Consider the following 16,525-nt stretch of genomic DNA (forward strand, 5'->3'; position numbering starts at 1 on the left):
CCAAAATGATTACACAGAGTTAGCACCCTTCAAGGCCAGTATTTCATCTTTTGTGCTATTCACGCCAAAGTCCTCAGTGTTGCAACAATAGTGTTGTATGAACATGGAAATCTGCTGACAGAGAGAAAACGGGTTAGGCTGAAAGCTGGGTTTGCTTCCAAGTGATGATGTTTTTGCTCCTACTGTCACAATCTTGAGCTGTTACTTCAGGAACACATAATTTTATCAGTATTGTTCATTTCACTGAATGAATTATGCATAGATATATGTTTAATAACACCAATAAAACCCCACATCAAAGAAAACAAAACAAAAGCTCTGGTGGTAAAAGTTGTTATTCTTTTAAAGAAAGATAGGTGATACAGATACTTTGGTACATACTTTGTACTGAAGACCTGTACTGAACTTAAGCAAAATAAGTTCAAAGGGATCCTACAGGGATAATCTGTACTGTATTACTCTACACTTATAATGAACGCCAAAACCAGATAACTCGCAACTGTGAAATTAAAAGTCAGAGTTACACATTAAAAATTCATCATTTAACGTATAACATAAAGGAGAGTCGAGAAAACATCTTTCCATTTTTTCCATTCAAGTAAAATCCAAAAAAAGATTTAACTTATTCAATCAGATGTCCTTAAAATGATTTACTTCTATATTTATTAAAGTGATTTATTTAAAATATGACAAGAACTTCTGTTGCAGATACAAGGTACATCTCTGCCAATAAATTCTTTGCTTTTCTCTGCCCAGTGAACATAGCTACTTCAATGTGGACCCACCAAACAAATCCAGTATGCCTTCTCACACCACATTTATTTCATCTTATTTACATACTCTGACATTTTCTCTATTTCCTTTACAATTCACTCGGGTCTATTAGGCAATCAACAGTCATACTGACTCAAAAGTTCCTGAAACAGAATCTGATGAGTAGGTGCAAATTTGAAATACCTCAGTTGTACTCCATGACAATTATTTTTTCATTCTTAAAAAAAAAAAAGTCACTTAAAGGCAGTACAGATCATGCAGGTATGTACAGGACAACCAAGGGATGAAGTCCAGCCAGCATGGGTTCATGAGTTGTAGGTCATGCCTGACCTACCTCATCTCCTATGACTAAGTGACCCATTTGGTGGATGAGGGAAAGGTCATAAGTGGTGTTCCCCAGGGGCTGGTACTGGGACCAGTCTTGTTTAATTGATGATCTGGATGAGGGGATTGAGTGCACACTCAGTAAGTTTGCAGATAGCACCAAGTGTACAGGAAGTGTCAATATGCCTGAGATTAAGAAGGCCCTACAGAGGGATCTGGACAGGCTAGATTGATGGGCTGAAGCTGATTGTATGAGGTACAATGAGAATAAGTGCCAGGTCCTGCACTTTAGTCACAAGAACCCCATGCAACCCTACAGTCTTGGAGTAGAGTGTCTAGAAAGCTGCATGGCGGAAAAGGATCTGGGGGTGTTAGCTGAAAGCTGGCTGAACATGAGCCACCAGTGTGCCCAGGTGGTCAAAAAGGCTGATGACATCCTGGCTTGTATCAGCAATAGTGCAGCCAGCAGGAGCAGGGAAGGGGTTGTCCCTCTGTATTCAGCTTTGGTGAGGCCACACCTCGAGTACTACATTCAGTTTTGGGCCCCTCACTACAAGAAAGACACTGAGGTGCCATAGCCTGTCCACAGAAGGGCAAGAAAGCTGTGAAGGGTCTGGAGCACAAATCTTACAGGGAGGGGCTGAAGAAACTGGGATTGTTCATCCTGGAGAAGAGGAGGTTCAGGACAGACCTTATTGCTATCTACAGCTGTCTGAAAGGAGATTGATGTGAGGTGGTCTCTTCTCCCATGTAACAGTGACAGGACAAGAGGTAATGGCTTTAAGTTGCACCACAGGAAGTTCAGGTTGGATATTAAGAAAAATTACTTCTCAGAAAGAGTTGTGAGGTGTAGAAACAGGCTGCCCAGGAAGGTGATGGAGTCACCACCCCCGGAGGTGTTCAAGAAACATGGAGATGTGGCACTGAGGGACATGGTTTAGTGGGTGTGGTGGTGGTAAGTTGATAGTTGGACTAGATGATCTTAGAGGTCTTTTTCATCCTTAATGGTTCTATGATTCTATGACTTTGTAATGTATGGTAAATATTTGGCAATACTTAAATGTGAGTACTACATATGTAAGATGCCGAATAATTTCTTACGAAATAGTATCTAAATTCTAATCATCTACAAGAAAGGAAACGTTTCCGTGAACAAAATGAAAAAGACCTTCCCAAGGATCCAAAAAACATGCATTTCTTTGCTGACTATTAGCAGTACTATTTATGTAGTGAATCATTCATTGGAATGAAGACAGTGGCTATTACTGTTTACTCTTCTGCGAGACAGTATGTTTCACTCAGCATCGTTCCATTCGAGTCACAGAAACACATAGTAGCAATTGGACCTTTTATTTCAAAATGAACGGATCCACAGGAAATTTGCCTTTTCCCTGTAAAACTTAAAATAATCAACTCAGACAGGCAATCTGTCTGCCGAAGATCCCAATTTAAAGAAAGTCTCCTCTAGGGACAGTTACTATCTTATGCCTGTTCACACACTAAAGTGAAATGAGATCTTTGTGAAGTCCTACATCAAGGCACAGCTGTATATCCTGTTGCCAAAGTCAGCCATACAGTTGAATTTGATGAGCAGTAGGTGCTTTCTCCTTTCCAGTCACAAGGTAAATTACTGCAAAACCAAAAAATTCTTCTGCTCATAAGTGAACATCTTCAGCCTTCTCTAGGAACTGTGGCCCACTGTCAAATGTGTTTGTGACAGTGGTTTAACATAAATTACACCCAGCTTTGATGACACGCACTAATGTGTAATAGCTGCCAAACTGGATCTGTTAAGTGGGTTACTAGGTGCAGTTGACATAGTTCCTTGATGGATTATCTTGTTAAGGAAGCCATTATAAAATCACTTCAAATGGGGAGTACAAACAATACCCACACAGAAAGGACGGTTTCTGGTCCCATTAGAGTAAATGGCATAGAATTTTTGCTCAGTGCATTTATATTTGTAAAACAAAAAACAAACAAAAAAAAAAGTCTGTAAGGTTCCATGCTCCAACGAAAACTCTGAGTGAAAAGAATTTACTGCTAATAAAGAAGTGAAAAAATTGGCACTGGTATCTTCGCATTTGAGACGCAGGGCATCTTCTGGCTACACAGCATCCTATCTCTAGTGACTTCGTACCTTGTAAAGTCATCCCCCAAACCAGCACCCTTGAATCACTCCAACATTTGTCTAGAGTAGACGACAGCCTAAAGAAGTAAGAAGTGAGCTTATAAAGCTAATAAAGGATTAGATTTTCTTTCCTGTGACTCAGGAATTTCACTAGAAATATTTTCTGATAAAATAAATGCATTCTGTTAGAGTGCGAAGACTTAAAGTGGGCTGCCTAAGAGGGAAGACTGAACAAATTAGGGCTGTCTTTCACATAAGAAAGACTGCATTTCAATCGATTCAAAACTTATAAAAATTTTTTCTCTGACATGAAAAAATAATTAGTTCATGACGAATAAATTCTCCACTGACTGCTGAAGCAGATTTTTCATTTGAAATTATGAGCAAAGAAACAAATCCTGAGTGGCAGGCTGTCAAATTACATTCTGACTTCAGAGGAGCACGTACTCCTGGCATGGGGTTCACAAACACTTGCTCTGCTAGCCTCAAGACCCAACAGCCATGGCAACTCCCCTGGCATTTCACTGTTCCCAAGTGGAATTCACTCACAGAAGAAAAACTAGCTCCTGCACTTTCAGGACCTAGCACAGGTCCTCTCCGTTCTTTGAATGAATGTCATATGCTTATAATACATCTATAGCAACACATTTGCATAATTATGTACACATATTAATACTCTTCCTATATCATAAAATTAATACATGTCTGGATTCAGTTTTGCATTTTAATTTAATATAAAATTACACATAATTACTTTCTGGAGTACTGCTGAAGGCCTCTGGCAAGATCTGGCTCTTCAAACTGGCCCGAGCACCTTTTGAAAGCTATCTTGTGAGGTAGCAAACGTGGTCTTCTTTCAAAGAGAATTCTATAACTGGCACAGCTTTTTGATCACTGTTTCAAAGTCTTGGTCTTGAAACCAAGTCATAATGACATCTGTAAATCTAGGGTGGGTTCTTCCAGTCCTTTATTGTCTTCTTCACTCAAGGATTTTGAAGCTTACTAAATAAAAGACAAAAATCTAGCTGAGACTATCTATCTTCTGGCATAACCAGAGCATGTATTCTTTCCTTCTTTTGTGTCTGATTGTGACAGCACCAACTATATTTTAAAGAGTTATTTTTAAATACTTTAGTTACATTTTGCACTCAGTGAATAACATAGGTTAATATGCTTTATGATAAGAAGAATTAACAAATCAAAATTAAATAAAGTCCCCCACCTCCCTGGGCAGCCTGTGCCACTGCCTCACTGCACTTTCTGAGAAGTGGTGCTTCCTGTTATCCAACCTGAACCTCCCCTGCTGCATCTTAAAGCCTTTCCCTCTCACCCTATCTCTGTTACCTGGGAGAACAGTGCTTTGTTTTCTGAAATAGTTGTATTTCTGCAGTTTCTGTAGCTATAAAAATCTCACTTTTGTGGAGAAATTTCCTTGAGTCTGCATTTTCTGCTCTCTGGGCCCTGTCAGGCAGCTGCCCCAGGAGCACCCTGGGTGCTGTTAAGCCCTTTCCTTGCTGGTGCGTGTTGGGCCCACTCTTCCCTTCAAGGAAATAAAGCTCTCTCTTCTTATTCTCCACTTATAGTCCTGAGAGAAATGTGTACTGCTGTGAGCTCGACCTTTAATTTGAAACAAACTAATAAAGCTCTTACCTCCCCTGCTGGAAACCACTGTTCGTACAGGCTGAGTGCCAGGAGGGAAGCTTTCCCCAGCAGCAGGGCACTGAAGCAGGCAAGCAGAGGCCTCCAGGCTTGCAGCCTCCAACCCCAGAGTAAGGGGCATGGAAAGACATGGAGGGAATGGGAGAAATCTCCTTAATGGCCCCAAGGAGTAGGGTGGGAGGAGAGGGCCCAGAGGTGTGCACTAGGGAATCCTTTCTCAGTGCTTCAAACTGGTCTTACCAAAGGAAGCACTTTGTCATGTAGGGGCATGACTTTCTGCTTCTAAAAGTACCTATTCAACAGAATAAGGAGGTAGAAGTAAGCACTGTGCAGAAAGAAATGAGATCAGAAAGGCAGCGTGGCACTGGGATAGCTTTCCATACTCTTAATGAAGGTTACTAAGATTTTTGAGGTAAGTATTGTGTCTGATAAACAAGAATCAGAGAACCAGAGAATCAAATCATCAACGTTGGAAGGACCGCCAGGATCATCTGCCCAACCATCCGTCCATGCCTGTGACTGCTCTAGGCCACGTCCCTCAGTGCCACATCCACACATTCCTTGAACGCCTCCAAGGGCGGTGACTCCATCACCTCCCTGGGCAGGCTGTGCCACTGCCTCAACACTCTTCTGAGGAGAAGTTTTTCCTAATATCCAGCCTGAACCTCCTCTGGTGCAATTTAAGACCATTACTTCTCATCCTATCACTGTTACCTGGGACCAAAGGCCGACTGTCACCTCGCCACAACCTCCTTTCAAACAGTTGTAGAAAGCGAAGAAGTCCCCCCTGAGCCTCCTCTTCTCCGAACTGGATGATCCCAGTTCCTTCAACTGCTCCCACAAGTCTTATGTGTGAGTAGAGGGATAACCCTGTGATTTTTCTGCAAATTTTGAACTTTTAATACAGTACAAACATTTTTAAAAGAACCATCTTTTGTATACTCAAAACAACAGATAGAGATGAGAGGTGGAAACCCCAGATTTAAATACCAGCTTTCCCTCTTAGGGCTTTTTTATGGATTTGTTGTTTCTGTTTTTCTATAGGGAAGAATTACAATCACATTTTACTAAGGAAGCAAAGTGAGTGTGAAGATAAAATAAACGTGTTGACTGGAATTGTGCCTGAGGGGCAGATACTTTGTTGGATGGTGGCAGGCAATGCCCCAGGTCTCAGCCTGGTTAGTCACCAACAAGGAATACTCAGCATGCACGTCATTCAATTAGCATTTGAGAATAGTTTTCTGTAGTTAATTTTCCATCTTTTTCTCCAGAAATATTTACACCTAGTAAACAATTCTTTTTTCCTTGCATAAATCTCTTGATCTGTTGTTTTTTCTTCCCCTCACAAAATGAGGGTTATGTAAGTATCACCACTTACAAACGTGCTCTTCACTCACCAAAATGCATAATCTCATTCGTAATAATGGAAATTGAGTTTATGCATCAAAAAAGGAAGAGACCATAAGTAATGTAATTACAGCCTGTTATTAATTCTATCGAAGCAGAAATGATGATAGCTTTTTCTTTTAACCAGAAGCTGTGTTTCTGTGTTACTACAGAGATAATAGAAGGTACATTCTATTTTTATGAGAGTCGTAACTATAATATTTAGACTCCCAGAAGTCCTTACAACTCATGGATATTGTGCCACTGATAATGCAGATTTGCTCATTACTGGATATCTTTTCAGTCTAGTTTTTAAAGCCATCAGGAAATTTCTTGATTTTCAATTTATACATTTTGTTGTTGGTGTTGTTGTTGTTGCTTAGCTTTATTGCTGGTTTTAGTAATATTTTTTAGTTTTCTTTAGCGCTTTTATGCACTATACTAAGGACAATGTAACCCACTTATGCTATCAATAAATCTGTATATCATTCTTATATTTCTATTTCAATCCTTCTGCTGCTTTTCAGAAAATATGCACTCCTGCTGTGATTAGTTCATGTGATATAAACCTCAGCCATCAGATGTGACTGCAGACAGCTCAGTTACCACAAGTCAGATTTGATTAAAATGTGTGATAGGATTTTTTCTTCCTTTATGGTTAAGTTATCCATGTGTGGTTTTTTTGTTTGTTTGTTTTGTTTTTACTTGCAGGACTCTTGGCTACCAGCTTAATCTCTGAAAAATAACTCATATGTCCAGGTAGTCAAAGCAGTAGGCTTGATGATACAGCTTGGGCGAGAAAAGAAGATTTTGAGCACTGTCCTGCTTCATGAGTAAGGCTCTACTGCCCCAATCTTGATAAATGATGAACTCCTGGAATCAGCTGCCAATTGTCAGTGTCCCTTCTGTCCATGGAAGAGCAGGTTCCCAAGTGGGAGTGCTTTACACGTCCTAATTACGATTGTCTCAACTTTTCAGATAAAATGAAGTCAGTGAAGTGCTTACAAGGTCTTCATCGTCTCTTACTGGATGAGATTGTTCTAGATATTAGTTTGTTTATTCATGTTTCTTTACTGTCCTGTTTCTCTGTAATAGTTCAAAGACACTAAAGGAATGGTTTACAAAGACACTTGGAGCTGCAAGTCGTTTGTGTATCCAAACTAGTTTGGTTGTATGTGTTGTTGTGGTGGAAGCCCATGGTAATGACTTGCTTTCAGTTAGAAACAACCTTTTAAAAGTTGGTCTTTCATTTCACTTTCTGTCAGCTTCTAACAATTACAAGTACAGCAGGCATTAGAATAACTTACTGAATTGCTGGTAGTTGTGGGACAGAATGCATTGAGCATATGTCCTGGTGAGAACTGCCTGGAATTGCTTACTCTGTCTTCTATTTTTAATTTACTTACCATAGTTCTATGACAGATGTCAAGGTCCTTGCAGAATTACAAAATGCCATTAGTTTTAGCATTATATCCACTGCTCAGGACTCACTGACAAGGAACAAGGAAGACAAGTAAGCAACTGCAAGCTCAGACTGCTTATCGTAATGTACTGCTCCGATGTGCTTCAGAACTACCCACTGTTCCACCAACAGCCACAGGTTAAGAGTGGGTTGCACACCCTGCTGTCTGTGGCGGAATGTCCATTGCGGTGACATCAGCTACAGAGGGACAGCCAACGTCAGGACCCTCAAGAGTTCTGAGGTATGGGAAGAAAATGTATCTTCAAGCATCATGAGTAGGTGATGATGGCTAGGAAGGGATTCAAGGAAGGATTTGGATATTATGACCATATCTTAAAAAATAATAAAGTAGATGTTGGATAGCATTAAAACCACATTTTTTAGGAGTAGTTCTGAAGATCTAAACTGGAGAAGAGCTGAGTTTTACCCAGTTATTTTTTTCAGAACAACTGTAGTAAGTTGAGGGATTTTGGTATTCTGATACAACAGAGAACTAGTGGGCTCTACAGAAACAGATCCTTGTGCTCTGAAGTGCTCTCACCCTCAGAGGTAAGAGCTGCACTTAATGCTGTGTTGCTGCTCAAGTTACTCAGTACAGTGCAGAGCTGGGCACTTCTGTTTCTGTATGGTGTTGGAAAACAAGGCTCATTACAGCAATATAAAGTAAACAGTGTTTTTGATTGTCCCCAGTCTTCTCAAAGTCATGCAGTTATGGATTTGTTGTGGAGATGAAAGCAACTGGAACTATGATCCACAGGAAAACAAAGCTGAGCATCAAAGTGAAAACATAAAGAGCTGCCTTACAAGTAAGTATAACGGGCTGGAACTCGTTTCTTGTGAGCCACTTGAAAGCTGTTAGAGAATTATAAAAATATTTATGGGCCAGGTTGACTTCCTTTGCATATTCCTGGGAGACCATAAATGTGTATTCTTTAAGCAGCTTTGTCTGCTTGCAAGGAACCTCATTATGTGTTGCATATTTTCTGGTGTCTCTAGTAAAGGACCTAAACCTGATTAAGAGTCTGTTTCTGCAAGTAGTACCCTGTGATTAAAAGAGTATCCACATTAGCATGCTATTTCTGGCTTAGTTTCTCAGTAGGATGGAAGCACTGCAGGTTAGTAGTTTTCAACTGGTGGGCAGCTTTGCCAGGTGTTGCAGCAGGCGCTTTCGTCACATTCGGACAAGGTGCTCGAAGCATCATTTTGCAGTACTTGGTATTCACGGTGTTTTCATTCTGGATGCACAAAATAGTTACAGAATGAAAACTAAAGGTGTATTTTCATGAATTAACTGCTTTCAGCTGAACAAGTCAAGGTGGATAGAACTGGATTCCCAAATCCACAATCCCTGCAGTGCTGAGCATTTGTCCATGTTTCCAACTCGGGGCTGTGTGGATGGTCTGCTCTTACTGAGAGCAGAGCTCTGGTTATTTCAATGTTAGTTTTTCTGCTGATTTCAGTGGAGCCTGATTTCTGTGGCAGATCTATTCCATCTATCTGGAGCCACTTAGCAGAGAGACATCAGCAAGAATCATAGCTTTAAGGTCCTGGTGTAGAACAACAGGAAGAAACTGTTGACTCCACCTGGCTGTTAATATTTTGGCTGTTGTGAGATTGCTATGGGGAAGTACCTTTCTGGCTCTGTTAGCTACAGAGTGAACTTATGGCATAGACTTCTGTCTTCAGTGAGGTCTGAAAAATAATGTACAAATGCTTAAACGTTTGTTAACTTCAGAAGTCTTGGTGCACACATCTGCTTAGACTTAGGCATAAAATACTTGCTACTTGGTATTTGATTTTTTAAATAACTTGAAATCAAATAACCCTTTATAAACACATCATGGTTTTAAGGCATTTAATAAAGAATTAAGAATTATGGCTACAACACCTGGAATTGCTGCAAGGAAGCCAATTTACTGCCAGCATCACCTAGCTGCCTAGCTCATCTGTTTTCCTCATTTTTTGCCTTTTTTTTTTCCATAATTATTTATTTTCTATTAGTTATGGTTTAACCTGACAGGCATCACAGCCCCACAGAGCCATTCAATCACTGCACCCCCAGCAGGATGGGAAAGAGAACTGACAGAGCACGAGAACTCATGAGTTAACATAAGGACAGTTAAATAAGAAAGAAACAAAGGAGGAAAAAAAAAAAAAGGAGTAAAAACCAAGTAATGCAATTTCTTGCTGGCTGATGCCCATTCAGTTCCCAAGCAGCAGCCCACCTGGCCAACTCCCCCAGTGTCATTGCTCAGCATGATGCTGTATGGTATGGGCTATCCCTAAGGTTGGTTTGAGTTGGCTGTCCTGGTTCTGTCCCCATGCATCTCCTTAGGCAACCCCAGCAACTCGCTGGTAGGGCAGCACATGAAGCTGACACATACTTAATAGAGTCATAAAATCATAGAATTGTGGAATGGCTTAGATTGGAAGAGATATTAAAGTCCATTCAGTTCCAAACCCCTGCCATGGGCAGGGCTGCCTCCCCATCAGCTCAGGCTGCCCAGGGCCCCATCCAACCTGGCCTTGAGCTCTTCCAGGGATGGGGCACCCACGGCTCTCTGAGCAGCTGTGCCAGTGCCTCACTGCCCTCTGAGTAAAGAAGTTTTTCCTCATATCTAATCTAAGTCTCCCCTCTTCTAGTTTAAAACCGTTCCCGCTTGTGCTATCACTATTTGATTGTGTAAAATGTCCCCTCTCCCATTCCTGTCTATACACTCCCTTCAAAGTACTGGAAGGTTGCAGTGAAGCTTCTCCAAGTTGAACAAGCCCAGCTCCCTCAGCCTGTCTTTGTAAGAGAGTGCTCCAGCCCTCTGATCATCTTCACGGCCCTCCTCTGGACCTGCTCCAGCAGCTCCACATCCCTTCTGTGCTGGGGGCCCCAGGCCTGGATGCACTACTCCAGATGTGGCCTCCTTGGCTTAGTGTGAGCACCTCTCACCTACAGCTAAAACGGTGGTGCATTATCAACACACAGATCCAAAACACAGCACCATCCCAGCTAGGAAGAAGAAAATGAGCTGTATGCCAGCTGAAACCAGGACACTGTTTCAGACTTCCTCCTGTTTATTTATCATCATCTTAGGAATAAAATGTCATTAATGTACATCACATCAATAACGAAACATTAGACGCTATTTATTTTTATGTTCAAGTTTTCATGTAGAGACCAGGGTGACAAATCAATTTATAATGTACAAGATAATCTCATTTAGTAAGAGCATGGAATTAACAGTGCCAACTTTTTTCATGGAACCATGACAAAACAAAGAGAAAAAATATGATTTTAACTTGTAACATCCTGTCACTTTATCTTGAATTAGCTGTGATATACTTACAGGAACACCTAATAATTTTACATTTCCTTTCCAAGGGATGAGGGATGGAGATGTGATTACCTTTCATTAAAATAATTTCCATCAGGAAAGACCGAGTCTTGGTAGTGGGAGATAACACACGGTGTATTTATCAATGAGTCCTCCAGTTTTCAATCTTCTCCCCATTTATATCACAAACAAGTGTTCCAAAACACCCAAGGAAAACCCTGGGATAAGAAGATAGCTGGAGCTTCTCAATATCTTTCTGTTCGGACGAAAAATGAATGATGGAGTCAAGATCTCTAGTGCCATCTGGCACCATGGCAGATAGACGATAGACCAGTGCTTGCTGGTTGATAACAGCGATTTTGCCGAAAGAGACATTGAATCAAATGATTGCAGTTGCACAGTGAATTGCCTGAAGTTGAATTATTTTAAAGAGATGCAGAGGATATATTATTGATCTGATCACCTGAAATACACATGGATGCCTCCCCTCTGATCCATTGAAAAAATGTATTATGAATTCCCATATATGTTGAATTTTTTCCCAAGTTTATTAGAAATTCTCAGTGTTTTGTGTATTTTGAAGAATATGTCTGTCCAAAAAAAGGAAACTCGATCATGTTCTAATATAAATATTACTCTAATCCAAAGATTTTGTGTAACATATTCGCTCACTGCGCTGTTGCACACGTCTGCCAAAACCCAGAGGACTCTACAAAATGGAACCCCTGACAGCTGCTGCAAGAGGAGATCTTTGGAAAGAGCTGGAAGGACGCTGGCAGTGGCTGTGCAAGCGTATAGACTTTTGGAGTCTTCTTTCTGTCAGAGTAAGTAGAGAAAAGCAAGTGATCTTTTCCCAGTGTCTGTTTTTCCTTGCAGTTTCCCCATATGCCACGTTCTGTGAAAAAAGTTGTCCTGGACGAGATCCTTATTGCCATTTTTCACTGAAGATGCATCCTCATGTATTCCTCCCAGTTTAATAATTGAATAAAATCCTAAATGAGAACTTGCTAGGTAACTCTGAGTACTACCCTGCAAGAGCCATGAAACAGATTCTTAACCCCGCAGGATTTTGTAACTTCTTGAAGGAAAAATCCATGTACCGTCTTGTGCAGTGAGCTGGAGAGTTAGACAAAAGGACCTGTGAATGGCACATCTTCTGTGCTGGTCCCAGCGTGAGGCTTATTTCTGGAGTTCACACCAGACACAGGTGGTGCCCATCTTTAAGAAAATAAGCGTGTAATAATCTCCTTCATCATGACTTTCTCTGAGAAAACTGTGTCACTGCACAGTCGAGTCACATAGGCAATTATTGCCATGCAGACTGCTTTATAGCAATGTGTAGGCTGCATCCCATGCCCTTAATAGTCCTTTGCAGAGTGTTTTTAAATATACAACCATTGCAGTCATTGAGATTTCTGTCTATCTATAGTTTTTAATTACTCTGACGGTTATGTAGCTTTATTTTAAGACAAAATTTTATTAGCATTTGGGATAATATAGTAAGATTTTCATTTATTGTTTTTTGTTGTTGACACGGTTTTGTTAATCAATGTCATAATAGAACTGTATATGAACTTAAATAAATTTTATAATTAAGCTTATTTTGTTCTTGATTGTATTTTTTGGAGAACGCTGGGCAATCTCATCAGAGCAAATGTGGCACTTTTGTTCTCTGTACATTTAGTACTACCAGTACTAGGAGATGTGTGACATCTTGCATGTGGCAAAAAGGGTCACAAAGGCCAAGCATCCATTTGTAGGAGTGAGCTCATGAATCCTGCAGAAAAAAAACACCTGGTCCCAAGTATTGCACAGTGATAAATCACCTGGATACAGTAAAAAACAAAAAAAACAGAGCCTTCTACAAAAGGAAACCCTAATTTTCTTCCTGATAAAGTGTTTTCAGGAAATTTTAATTAGTTCATAGAAAGGCTTTGGAAGACCAATAGCAAAATAATGAGTTCCTCGTAAATTGGATCTGCTAAATGCACTGCAGCAGCCAGCATTCAAAGTGACTTTACATGATATACGGGGCATGCTGTGACAGCCTCTTCCTCCAGCTAAGAAATTCATTAAACTCCTCAATGTACAGATCAGTGGGTTACAGAGACATTCGTATCTCTAAAGATTAGTAGGACAACACAACAGAATAGAAATGCATAAATATTTTCCCTTTTTATGCCATCAGATTAAATTATTAGCATGATTTTACATACATACCTTTTTTTAAGCATTGTTTAATTTAAAGCAGTTTCAAGTGGGCCTTCAATTAAGCGATGTGTAACTCTTTTACAACAGAAGAACACAAAAAGACCCCTCAGCTATATCTGTAATGCGGCTTTGAAACCATCAGGACAAGGACTGAAGGAAAGAGTCGACAAGGGCAGTAGGAACGGTGCAAACACAGAGCCCACAAGCTTACTTCCACATTCCATGTAATGTAAACCTTGCTAATTTGGAGCTGAATGACGACGGAACACTGTTGCTTTATGTTATCATTGCATACCCTGAGGAGAGCCACAGTCTCAAAGGTCTTTGTTATCTTTCCATATATAAGATCTACCCTCACACGATACCTCATTTATTGCCATTGCCTTGCGAGACCTTGCATGTAAATGACAGAATTCAGATGAACAGATAAGAGATCGTTACAAACAGTTGGTGTGTCATATGGTGGTTTGCACCCATAGTGGTTTTCACAGACCTAAATAAAAAGGTTTAAAACGGCTTTAATTATGCTGGTAGGGCTGCTATGTGCTGATAGGGCATCACTCAGCTTTCTTTCTGTGTTTGGCATAGCCAAGGGGCTCTTCATGTGCATGATGTAATAGGCATTGAGCAACGTATAGGTGTGTTCACACGCATTACCGACTGATCGGAGCAGTGAGTCAATACAATACAACAAAACAAAATCAAAGGGATTCTGTTCTCGTTGACACTCACATAATTGAAAATGATGTAATTGAGGATTCACGCCGCTGCCTGTGAAAACAAACAAACCCAACTAACTGTGCTGAAAAGCCAAGCATAGTCTGATCTTATGAGAAGTATTATTTAACATATGAGCAGTACTAGGTAAAAAGAAGAGCAATGTGAGCTGGATAGATGTTTAGTCTTAAGGACAGTTTATTCCAGCTCCATTTCTGTAACACAACAGGCACTGTCTCTTGACTGGATTATTTTTAAAGCAGTAATTTGAAGACAGTGTTAAAAGATTTGTAGCAGATAGTAGTAGCACTTGTTTAAAAACCTAAATATCTTGGCTTGCATTTCCACTCTTGTTTAGATTTCCAGTTCCTTAAGTTACAGGGTGGCCCACATCAGCTCCCAGATTCCAAAACCATAGCAGAATAGAAACTCTCGTTCCCTTTCTTCTAAGAGCAGCATCCCATAAGACTCCACATCAGCACCAAATGTGGCACCGACGAGTTCACATCTCCTCTGTGGAAGAATTCTTTGAAATGGATACAAATACTATACGGTAGGTTTCATAGAGTCATAGAATGGCCTGGGTTTAAAAGGACCACAATGATCATCGAGTTCCAACCCCCTGCTATGTGCAGGGTCGCCAACCACCAGACCAGGCTGCCCAGAGCCACATCCAGCCTGGCCTCGAATGCCTCCAGGGATGGGGCATCCACAACCTCCTTGGGCAGCCTCTTCCAGTGCATCACCACCCTCTGTGTGAAAAACTTCCATCCTTGGTCTGAATGTCTGCTAGACAAAAAGGAAATGCAGACCCATGTGAAGGCAAGCAGAGAAAGAGAGAATAACGAGGCCGGCTAGATATTGCTCCAGATTTTTGTGTCTGATTAGAGTAACTGACTTCAGTTTTAAAATGTTAATTGTATAAACGGATATTAATTCCACATTAAAGATCTGCATAATGTAAGAGTTATTTCAGACATCTTGGCAAGCTTCATGGAATCACAGTTTTAAAAGAGGAGTACCGGTTTAGTCCTGAAGTGCCAAACAGCTGAACACAGCTCAGGAGCACTGTAAGGGTCTCTCCTCCATGTAAGTAAGCAATTGATTTGGGAATTTCCCATGGGAAGTACTTACACGAGCAAAGAGTCCTGTTGACAAGTGTTCCTAGAACCCCTATGGCACGTCAGGGGCTGGAGGCAGCTTGAGACCTGAGTGCTGACACTACAGCTCTCTGCCTGTGAACATTTCAATTAAGCTTCCTGATGAATTCCCTCCAAGAAGAGAGCAGCAGAGGTGGAAGATCCATGGTGGAACGTGCATGCTGCAAGCGCAGCCACTGCAAAGCTTTGGATGTACATTCATGTTGTCCTTGGACTGACTGAGTGTATGCACGTTTAGTTATTATTGGGCCCAAACCCAACAAGAGATTATTCAAAGGTAAGCTCGTGGGTACAATGACCAAAAGGTTTCTGGAAATTTCAGCTAAGTCATGAGAGATGAAGCACAACCACTTTATCATTTTTCTTTTTGTATAGCCTGCAGTTGGTATAGTGCACTTCTGGATAAAGGCTCCAAAGATGTCATTCTGTAGTTGCCCCACAGACCTGAGAAACCCCTACAGATATATTCCTTGTCTTCTGTAAATGAAAATCCATCTCCGTGGGAAATCTAATGAATGCTATCATAGATACAAGTAGATTTGGACACAGAAAGTAGAAGCAAAGCTGTTCTTCTTATGGAAGTTTTAACACCTTTGGGGAGAACCTAAGAGATCCGTGTCCAGGTTAAAAACAAAATCACGTGAAATCATCAATCTTCTCTCCCATATATTGAGGTTACACATGCTGTAAAAATGTTATAATCATTAAAACAAACTGGGAATCCTAAGTCTGTGGGCTTATACGAGGGGCAGGTGAGAAGTGAAAAGAGTAAAATTTCTTACTAAAGTTAATTTTTTAAATGATTTTTTTAAAGATGGAAATATTGAAAGTAGGGAGCTGGGTAAAACAACTATGCTTACATACTCAACATAGGAAAATTAGGTAACATCCCACTGCTCAACGGTGCACCAAAATCACAACGGTGTGGCTTTCACACACCCTGGGGAGTGGCCATTTTGGCGCTTCAGGTGTTGACACCTCACCCAGCATCACAGAACTTCCCCAAATACTAAGAAATTAATCTCACCTGACAGAAAAATCCATTCCATCACATTGCTGAGGGCATCACGGGCTGAAGAACTTTTTGTGTTCAGTATCTGCCCAGCTTTCCATGACACGAGTTCCAGCTGCGATGCAGAAACACAACTACATTTTGGGAAATAGCTTCACTCCTTTGACGCCACTTATTCCACTTCCAGAGCACACGATTTCCAAACTTTTAGTTCAGTTTTCTCTGCTTTTGAGAGAGGAAACACATGGGGTAGAGTGGGAATGTAAAACAGGGGCTTTGTGTCAACAGACGAAGATACTGGGAAATTTCTACAGGCCAAATACTCATTCTCTATGGCAGAATTTTTCTGTTCTGGTCTGTAGA

General features: G+C 40.7%; 1 long non-coding RNA gene across 1 annotated transcript; it reads left to right on the forward strand.

The window, feature by feature from the left end:
• Positions 1-5,620: 5,620 nt before the first annotated feature.
• LOC121109181 lies at positions 5,621-12,620 on the forward strand. The gene is made up of 3 exons (XR_005862836.1): positions 5,621-7,977; positions 8,427-8,542; positions 11,711-12,620. It is a non-coding gene; the product is annotated as an uncharacterized LOC121109181 (long non-coding RNA).
• Positions 12,621-16,525: the final 3,905 nt, after the last annotated feature.

This window comes from Gallus gallus, chromosome 1 (genome assembly GCF_016699485.2).
Source record: "Gallus gallus isolate bGalGal1 chromosome 1, bGalGal1.mat.broiler.GRCg7b, whole genome shotgun sequence".
NCBI lineage: Eukaryota > Metazoa > Chordata > Aves > Galliformes > Phasianidae > Gallus > Gallus gallus.